Raw genomic sequence first — 10,693 nt, 5'->3', positions numbered from 1 at the left:
CTCATGTGTGAGAATACGACATGATAAGCTAAGGAATTACATGTTCAGCAATTACAGGGCTAGTATATTACGATCAATTTACTGGTGATGAACATTAACTGTGAAACGTAAACCGGGACACAAAAGACGGGGATTATATATATTACTACTCAAAAAAGAAATTCGTAAATAGAAAACAGAAACTTTGATGTTTGTTGGCCATTATAGAGTTCATCCTTTACAATTACATGTAAACAAATCTAAGAAGTGTTTGCCAAGATATGAAGCAAGTCATCGTTGTAGGAATACTAAATTTTACATCCAGTAACTGACTGATACGTATACATGTATCCTCAATGCTCTTCAACTTCGTACTTTATTTGGCGTTTTTAACTTTTTTTATTCGAGCGTCACTGGTGAGACTTTTGTAGACGAAACGTGTGTCTGGCGTACAAAATTTTAATCCTGGTATTTTTGATGAGTTTATTTGCTATTATAAAAATATCGTAAGTTCAAGTGTACTACAAACAAGCCTAGCATAAGGAATATGAAAATGCTTTATATCTGATAATACAACCTTAATTTGAAAATATTTGGTTATTAGAGGAATTATTTAAATAAAGTCAATCAATTTAGAACGTTCACAACTTGAGTTTTAATAACAACCTTAATCACTTATCAAAAGATTAATATTTTACACAAAATAGACTATTATGTGCACGTCTATACGATTGCCGAGATTCAATTGATTGCTAGATTGATTGTTGTTTGCTTGCTTAACGTCCGGTGGTAAATAATTCATGCATATTCAGGACGAGAGTACACAAATGGTATGTTCTGCAATGTAGGTCGACTAGGATGAAGGGCAGGAAATCTCGCTGCCACTTTTAAATGACTCGTATATGGTGAACAGAAATTTTGCTTTGCCACAGGCGACCTATATGGAACCTTCAGAGTATTTTAATAAGAGCTCTTCAAAGTGTAGAGAACGTGACAATCACCCTTGTCGGTGGCATCAGATTTAACGCCATCATGCAGTCATAATCGTTTGTGAGCATCTAAGAAGATTCTTTTATTGGATAGATTATCATGTAGCTCCTAATTTCAAGTTTATCTCATGATCACTTATTTATTAGGAACCGCCTCGGTGGTTTTGTGGTAGCGTAATCGCCTCGAGTGCGGGATGTCGTGGGTTCGAACCCCGGCCGGGTCAAACCAAAGACTTAAAAATTGATATTTGCTGCTTCTCTGCTAAGCACGCGGCATTAAGGAGAAAAGACTGGTCGGCTCGCAGTCAGAATAATGTGTCCGGGTAAGGTAACATGTCTTCCTGCGGACTGTTACCTTGTGAACTAGCACGTTAAAAATAATTCGTATTTCCAGGGTAAATATTCAGATCACATTAACATGTTCTCGTCTTGAATATGCATATTAATTTGCCGCATTTATGTATTCTTTAATTTTTAAGGCCATTTTTCTATATGCTTTATATTTTCCCCCCATTATTCTTTAATCTTTATATTTAAGCACCTCATTATTCTCTATTCTTCATTTTTTTGGTCCATTTTTCTCTATTCTTTATATTTTTTGCCAATTATTCCCTATTCTGTAAACCCCATCCACGCCCATATATAGCTGAGTGAAAGGCAGCGCAATAAATATGGTGAATGCATCATTGTATTGTGCTCTACGCTGTCATGCAATCCAAAAGAACTAATTTAAAAGTATTTTACTATCTAAAAATACCCACCAGTAATTTTTAACATAACTACCAGTCAGGCGAATGATAAAAAATACCATTATATGGATGTAAGACTTTTTCGCCTGCTATTTTGTATGTTAGTATACGGTGTCCTTTTAAATCTACAGTTTTAGATAAAGCTTGGACATCATCCACCTTCCAACAGTATAGTAATCTGTTTAGTGTGTATACATTTCCGTATTAATTTCTCATTTATTTGATTGTAGCGAACTTTTGAACCTTCATATAAAGGCATTATTTTAAAAACGTCAATAACAGCTTAGCAATTCTAATGCTATCTCGAACCTTTAAAGAGCTAAACTTTAACTCTAAATTTAAAGACCACTCAAGATTACCACTTTAACTCAGAGTTCGACTTAGACTGACACTTGTGTTAATTTTAAATCGATTTAATTTAAACATACTTCATTTATTACTGTATTTATCAAATATGATTAGACACAAATTATAAATACTATACAGTCTTCTATACATACAAAACTATATCTCAAACTTTAACTAGGGCTTTACATCGAATCCGAACTGAACAGCTTCGTTGATTTCGTGATAGAGTGTTCGCTTCGGGTGCTGAAGGTCGTGGGTTCAATCCACGACCAGGTCAAACCAAAGATTTGAAAATTGGTATATTTGAGGCCTTTTATCGATTTCTCTGTTTTTAATGCCGTATCGTGTTTAGTTGTGTACATCCACGTTCTTTGGTTTCTGATGTTTAGTTGTGTATAGCCTCGTCCTTTGATTTCTGGTGTTTAGTTGTGTACATCCTCGTCTTTTGGTTTCTGGTGTTTAGTTGTGTACATCTTCGTCCTTTGGTTTATGGTGTTTAGTTGTGTACAGCCTCGTCCTTTGATTTCTGGTGTTTAGTTGTGTACATCCTCGTCCTTTGGTTTCTGGTGTTTAGTTGTGTACATCGTCGTCCTTTGGTTTCTGGTGTTTAGTTGTGTAAATCATCGTCCTTTGGTTTCTGGTGTTTAGTTGTGTACAGCCTCGTCCTTTGGTTTCATGTGTTTAGTTTTGTACATCCTCGTCCTATAGTTTCTGGTGTTTAGTTGTCTCATTGGCAATCATACTAAATCTACTTATTTTTCATCAATTACACTCGATGGTCGTTCAAATTTCTTTATTTATTTTCTATAATGTTCTTTTATACCAGATTTTTTTCCTATTTGGTTTCCACATTCATCTTTTCCTTCTTCTTTACAGCCATTAAAATAAGCATTTGCTGGTGTGACTGCACTTTGTTAACACGGAATACCACCAAGTACTTACAGATTTAAAGAGAAATGTTCCTGTATATCAGACACTTCAAATGTGTAATTGATCTATAGTGATTGAGATCGTATCAGAATTATTTCTTGGTTTTTAAAAGTAGTTTTATATTGAATTATGCAACTATCATCAAAGGTGAATGGGGCAAAATTGAAAACGAAATCAGTAGATTTATCAACCAATCTAAGACATTGATCAGTAAAAATGTACCGAAACGCTAATTTTGAACAAAAACTAAAACTATTAAGTACTACAATCAAAGGAGAAAGATTCAGACAAAGAAAGACGTTAATGTTAACTATATCTCTCCATGGATAGTAGATAAACTTGAAACGAGACTTCAACATTTACAAATTCTATGAGGGTAAAACGTTTTCTCCCCGAGGTTATCACCAGCCAAGAAGTCTGCACTTCTGTGTTGACATACATTATCATTGAGATGGTCATAATTATAAACTGAGTGTTTACAAAACTTTGAATTTTTCGAAATACTAAGGATTTTGTTACAACAGGAATAGATTACCCTAGCTGTATTTGTCAAAACCTTTCGCAATTTTGGGTCCTAAATGCTCTTTAACTTCGTACTTTATTTTGCCTTTTTAGTTTTTTTAATTCGAGCGTCACTGGTGAGTCTTTTGTAGGCGAAACGAGCGTCTAGCGTACAAAATTTTAATCCTGGTATATGTGATGAGTTTAATTATTTCAAATTGACAAAAACAAACTAAGGTATCCTAAAAAGAGAATAGAGTTGTAAGTAGCACGTATAAAAAATAAAATTCATTTTTTTAAATGATTTCATTGTTTAATTGTGTCACTGATGATTAATAATCCATGTGTAAGTTCTATGTATCATAGTTTTATATAGCTTTTTTGAAATCTTATACATTTAAATGAATGTACACATAGGCGCGTTAGTGAAACTCCTTGGAGCCAGAAGGGAAGTATTTATTGGTTAAGGATAACAGTATTTGTCAAATATTTGCAGTGTCACAGTTCGCTTAAGGAAATTTAATTTTTAGTGCATCATTTAATAATCAATTGCCCAGAACTGTTTTATTTGATCTAATGTCTCTTCTAGTATTTGAATTATTGCGTTTCGTTTAATGTGTAGAGCAGACAAATTCGATACGAGTGCATTTGCCTCACAATAAGCAATGAATTTCAAGTATTTCAGTACGTAAATATAGTATGAACCGAGATAACAAAATTAAAATTTTTGAACAAGGAAAGATTCTGTGGTACATTAAAACTGTCGTAAGAATGTATTCATCAATGAAATATTTGTTCCGTTTTATTGTGTTCAGGATTGATTTGCAATCGACCAGTTCGCTCGGTAGTGTGCATCATCTTTGATCTATTGAAACGCTAAGTCATTTAGTGTCGTAACGAAACATTAAAATATCTCTTATATCAGAATTTTCTTCATTATAACTATCTTGACTAAACATAGGCGAATCTTTACAGTGAAAGCTAAGTCAATAAAACGTTATATTAATGTATTTTAAATGTTTCACAAACCGTTGTGGAATTGGGTATTAAATACTTAGGTAGGTCATTAAAATAGCGGTGACATTTGTTCCTAAAGATGGCGATGTAGGTGGGTTTCAGTCCTTTTGTTCGTGATGAATTGTTCTATGATTTGTAAATCATGAGTCAATTATAAACGGAACATGCAGTGATATAATTTAGTTTTAACACCTGCCATTCAGATTCCTAAAAAGTGTGCATTTCCTAAGTAACCACAAGACTTCCAGTTTTAGTACAAAACTACAAATGCAGCCAACATACAATATTTTGTATTTTGGTCTCTGTTTAAATATCCCTGTATAGTTCATTAGATAGATCACATTTATTTCAGTGGATCATAGCAAAGTATTTCATTTTCATTTTCACACTGTTGCTGTTTACCATATTTGTTTTACGTTTATTGTTTTGTACATAAATCAGTCCGTTATAGATTTCTCGTTTGAATTGTTTTTTATTTGTCATTTCGAGGCCTTTTATAGCTTATTATGCTTATGGGTTTTGCTCATTGATGAAGGATGTGCGGTGATCATTTGGTCTCTGGTGGATAGTTGTCTCATTGGCAATCATGGCACATATTCTTATTTTTATATTTTCTCTAACTGCTGTCCCCAAAATTACGACTGTATTATCGTCCACTGAAATACCTAAAACATCTGTATATTTAATATCGGTAAAATATTATGTTCCCTATTTAGTAATGACCTAGCAAGCAAAACCAGGTGCGTTTCCAAGGAAACAAAGAATAACATACTGGAACGACTGAAGTCCTATATTATGGCTCATCTTTTTGGTTGTCACCTGTTCCTGGTCATAAATCTGACAGATTTATGAAAACCGAAATCGTGAAATAATTTTCATTTATTTTTGACACCACTTGAATCCTCAGCAGGACTCGTGTTCAACCTTCGATTTTAGGTTTTGCCTTATTATGTTTTTTATGGCTGTAAACAAGACAGTGTGTCACAATGTTTTGTAAACATTGAAAGGAAGTATTAAAGCTTTCGTACATTCAGGTTGGTAAAAAAGTTGAAAATATATTAAGATATGTTCCAGAGAGATTTGCTGTCAACTTGAGAAAAGTTCATAACATAGAGAATACCATTTAACTATACTTATCAACCAGTTTAATTAGTTGTGTGTTAAGTCCCTATGAATGAACGTGCGAATACATGATTAAAGTAAACTGTATATAAAAAAAGATGTAGTATAATTGTCAATAGGACAACTCTCAACCAGAGACCAAATGACTGAGTAAAAGTAAGAACTATAGATTACCGTACGGCCTTCAAGAATGAGAAAAATCCATACCGTATATGTAGCAAACTATAAGAGGTCATGAAATGACAACTGTTAAACAATTCAAATGAGACAACTAAACTGTATGTTCGTTAGTTCATAAATGAACCTTCAAAATAAGACCACAATTGTACAAGATTGGATAATATAACAAAAATTGTTTTACAACCAGTGGCAAATATTTCATGCATATTAAGAACAGTATATGAATAAATATATAATGGGTAGATCGAGAGAATAGCGATATGAGGAATATTATACAAGTTACCAGCAGAAAATAAGAGAGGTATCCGGAGAAGATAATGAATTAAAAGTTCCGTTAACTTCCTCAATCGGACCTGTCACGAAGGTTAACTTTTACATACAGCAATGATGCAGAAAGAAGTTGTGTTGAATTGAAGAGACATAAAATAAACAAAGAAAAGGGAATCCGACTATTTAAATGTTTAAGGAAGTGGAATATAATTTGTTTCATACTTTTACACTTAATAACTTTTTCTTAATGTTAACTTCTATACCAGTCTCACATTTTGAAAAGGAGAGGGGTATTGGTTGCTAATGATATAGCAAAAGAAAAATATATATGCATTAACCGGGGGGACCCTCTAAATTCGCCACTGTATACTACTGTTTTCGCTTGATCATATATAGCCCTATTGGCCAATTGTTAACGTTAGCTATATTGCAATGATGTTTGTGTATATATGTTCCAGACCATATGAGTATTTGGACCGTACGCGTACGGTCTGGACCGTATGCGTACTTTTTCAAAATACGCATACGGTCGGACTGTACACGTACGGTCTGCCTAATTTTAAGAAGTTGGTCAAGTTTATTAGATACAAATATATATTACAGATAAACATAACTGAAATCTCGAAGTAATATAAAAAGTTCAATTGTAATTGAAATAAAAAATTAATATTTTAAATATTTAAAAAAGTCACGTTAATTTAATCTGTCAATCTCCTGCATTTAGCATGTCAGTAATGCATGAAATTGAATTGGGCTCACTGAAATTGAAGTTATCGGAAGTAAACATAATGTGGGAGGAAAAGTTTTTAAAATATTTAGGAACTTTACTACAAAAACTGTCAAACCAGCTGTTTACTTGTGAGAGGACTGATAGAATTAAAAATGTTTTGATAAATGGGAAAAGTGATTCAGAGACACGCAAAATTGAAACTGCACATTGGAAAACAGAAAGAATTTCATTGCATGCTGCCGCAAAACAAGCAAGTTTTGTCTCTTGCTAGCAACAGATGCAAATGCAAAGGAACATGCATGAACAAAACATGTAAATGTTACATCTGACGTTCCTTGTGGCAGCAAGTGTCATCCTGGGCGAGAATGCCAAAATAGGATTCAGATTGACAATTAAATAAATATTTTATAAATTTCAATTGATTGAATGTTCACTTATTCACTTTATTCATCTAATTATAATAATATTAATTTATAAAACTCAATAAAAGATTTTGATAAACTTTTGTCTAAAATTAACCCGTTTGATCTAAATACATGTATGGTCCAGCTCGTACTAGACCGTATGAGTATATTCATACGGTCCGACCGTGCACGTATGGTCGGACCGTACGAGTATACGCATACGGTCCAAATACGCATATGGTCAGGAACATATATATAAATGTTATTTTGAAAAATGAGATATTAAAATTATAATATTGAACAGATGACTGGAGACTGTTTAATTTAATGCAAGGCCTCTAAATCATTGTTGGAGTTTATTACCTAGAAAATTAATATATTTTTTTTTCTTTGAGTTAACTACATGTATTTGAAGCATCATTCCAGTCAGCTATGAGGTATTTTTGGAAAATTAATTCTGTGTTGACATTATGTTTGTGTATGTGTTGCTTTGTTTGAATGTAATATATTGTACCTTGTTTTATGGAGAGGGCTTACATAGGCTATGCCTGTTGCCCAATCCAATTCAATTTATTTGAATAAAATATTGTTTAAACTAATATATAAATGTAATCGGGGTTTTTTTTTTTTTGCCCGACTTCAGGAAAACAATTGTTGATGATTATTGTTTACTGAAAGACGAAGAAAATGAAAACAAAAATTCATGATAGTTGTTTGCCTAATGTCCAGTGGAAAATATTTCATGTAATATTTAGGACGAGAACAATTTTACAATAAATCCAATAGGTAGTTCTCACAAAGTGGTTTGACAGGAATGAAGGGATAGAATTTTGACTGCCTACTAGAAAAACTAGGGTTTGTTGGATAGGGACAGAATTTGTTTAACGTGCAGAGGGTACGTATATATAGGGCACTCTCCATACACGAATTCCGATGAACAGTGGCTGCGTATTTAAACATCCCGCGCAGCAAAACGTTCGCCCCGTTTTAACTTGGATTTTGATGTCAAATAAAAGAAGTCCAGGGATAGCGAATTCAAACGAAACAAATATTTTAGGGGAGAGCATTGATTCCATTAAAACATAATTTTCTATTATCTCTTTAATGTTATTATCATCGCTTTATTTTTCGCATTCTGTTTTATTGTATATTTTTATTGTGTTTGTTTTTGTATGAATTCGAGGTGGCATTTTAAGAACCAATTTATTGTCGTATTCCTTTTGATCAATATTATTTATTTCTCTTCGAAATTTTTTATATATTTTTCAATAACTCGATTGTGTCACAAGGTGAAACGGAACCTATCTAGACGTGGTTAATTAATTCGTCTACATAGCATGTGGAAACAATTACTTTGGATTATGCCCCTGCTTAATAATAAATGTACTGATTTTTAGATAATGTATCAACACAATATAATTATTATCATTTATTTAATTATTTATATAATCATTAGTGTCATCTTGTTCTGACATATATTTTTATGTACAAAATTGCGATTTTTGTGTATAACTAATGTTTGCTAATTCGCATGGGATAATTAAGTAGTCTCTCTGAAAACACAACCATACAAAAATCACTGGATTAAAACTAAAATTGATTTGAAATTCATATTTAAGAAGTTTAAAATGTTAAGTTGACTTAATGTCTTGTTAAAAATGAATGTGAATCCATATTAATTTTGAAAATCACCAGTATCCATTTTTAGATATTTTTATCGTGAAAGCATCATTTCCTTTGCAGATCCCGTTAAATCTAGACATTCACTGACACGCAAAAGTTTTCAGTTATTTGGGATAAAGAATAATTTAGATTTTAAAATTTTACATCAGGTTTTTTTTTACGTGTCTTTTTATTTTTTTTAAATTCAGGCAGGAACATATATATTGTTAGATATACTGTTCCCAGATTCAGGTGACACACTAAATACCCAAAGCTCCTCAGTATGTGAATACGAATCTTTAGCATGCTCCAAATGTTTCTGATGATTTGTTTATTATAAACGTTTGTCAATCTCATAACTTTTGCATAGTAAAAGTGGCGAACATTTGCAAATGCTTTGACAAATATACAAATATAGTACCAAAAAAATTTCCTTTAAAAAAAAATAATTGGTTGACCCTTTAGCCAAGCACCATGCATTTGATCATTCACATAAAACTTTGTACGAGTTATGCTGGAATAGTTTAAACAAAGAACTCAAATATAATTATAAAGTGCTCAATTTTTTTTAAAAGATTTTAAGCTACATGTAGCTGTCTATACTATCAAGGTGGTGACATCTATAAGTATTATTCGCTATTAATGATAAAATAAATTTCTTGTTTTTTGTATTAATGGACTTTCGCACCCCTTGTTATCAATTCCACCTATACAGGTGATTTAATACATGCACCGTATATAATAATAACATCAAATTCTAAAAAAAATGAGCTTAAGGGATTAAGACATGCATATCAAAATGGATCATTATTTTTATTTTTGAGTACTACTTTAACAAGCTGAATACGAGCATCTAATTTAAAAAATAAAAAAGAGCATTGCTCTATTGAGCTAATGTACTTTATTTTTCTTTGATCTGTGTTTTGAAAGGTGCATGCGCCGATAATAAATTTTGAGTATTCTTCTAATGAAATTGAGTTGTGATTTCCCTTTCTGGAGTGAGGCCATAACGATAGCTAGAGGCATTAGCGTGGTAACCTTTATAATTTGATTAACCCATTCATGAGTACTGATAATTAAATTGTGTATTAATTAATATTGTTATTTTAATAACAATCACACAATACAGGAAATCAACATATGTTCTTTTGTTTGTTTCTTTAATCAATGTTTTTTTCTCACCTTTAATTAAACCAATTAACTAATTTACACCTGTTAGTAACTTACATGTACATGAACATTTCTTTCATGGGAAAATAAGTAAATATGAAAGAAAATATTTACTCTTGAATTTTCTAACTAATGTAAATGATTTGCATTAGTGATGTAATCTAAAAATAGAAAGGGGAAGAATTTGGTGTTTTTGTTATTGGTCCCCCCCCCAAAAAAACCCTCTTATATTGAAAATAAAGAGAAAGTAATAAAAGAAAAAAGGATCCTGCAACCATAACTAAACTATTCAGTACAAACGTTTTATAATAGAGAGAGACCAGTGTTAGAGTTGAGAATTTATTATCCAGTTCGGTAGATTAAAGATGGAATTTGTTTTTAAGTAACAAAAGATTTCTTGGACAACGTTTATTATATTTACTTCGTTAATTAATGCATGATAATAACAATTTACATCCCAATTCTGAATGCACACATCTCTCTGACCCCTACCACACTTCCATGTACAAACAAGGGATTTTCTTTGATAAACCAAGCATTTTAAATATGATTTGTTTGACATTTCTTAAATGTAAAAACAATGTTTTTCTGTAAAATGCCGGTTGGAGTTTCTTGTTACTGTCTAGACGTTAAGTGTGGGGT

The sequence above is a fragment of the Mytilus californianus genome, unplaced genomic scaffold (genome assembly GCF_021869535.1).
Source record: "Mytilus californianus isolate M0D057914Y unplaced genomic scaffold, xbMytCali1.0.p SCAF_11, whole genome shotgun sequence".
NCBI lineage: Eukaryota > Metazoa > Mollusca > Bivalvia > Mytilida > Mytilidae > Mytilus > Mytilus californianus.
Note: the sequence above shows the minus strand (reverse complement) of the source record.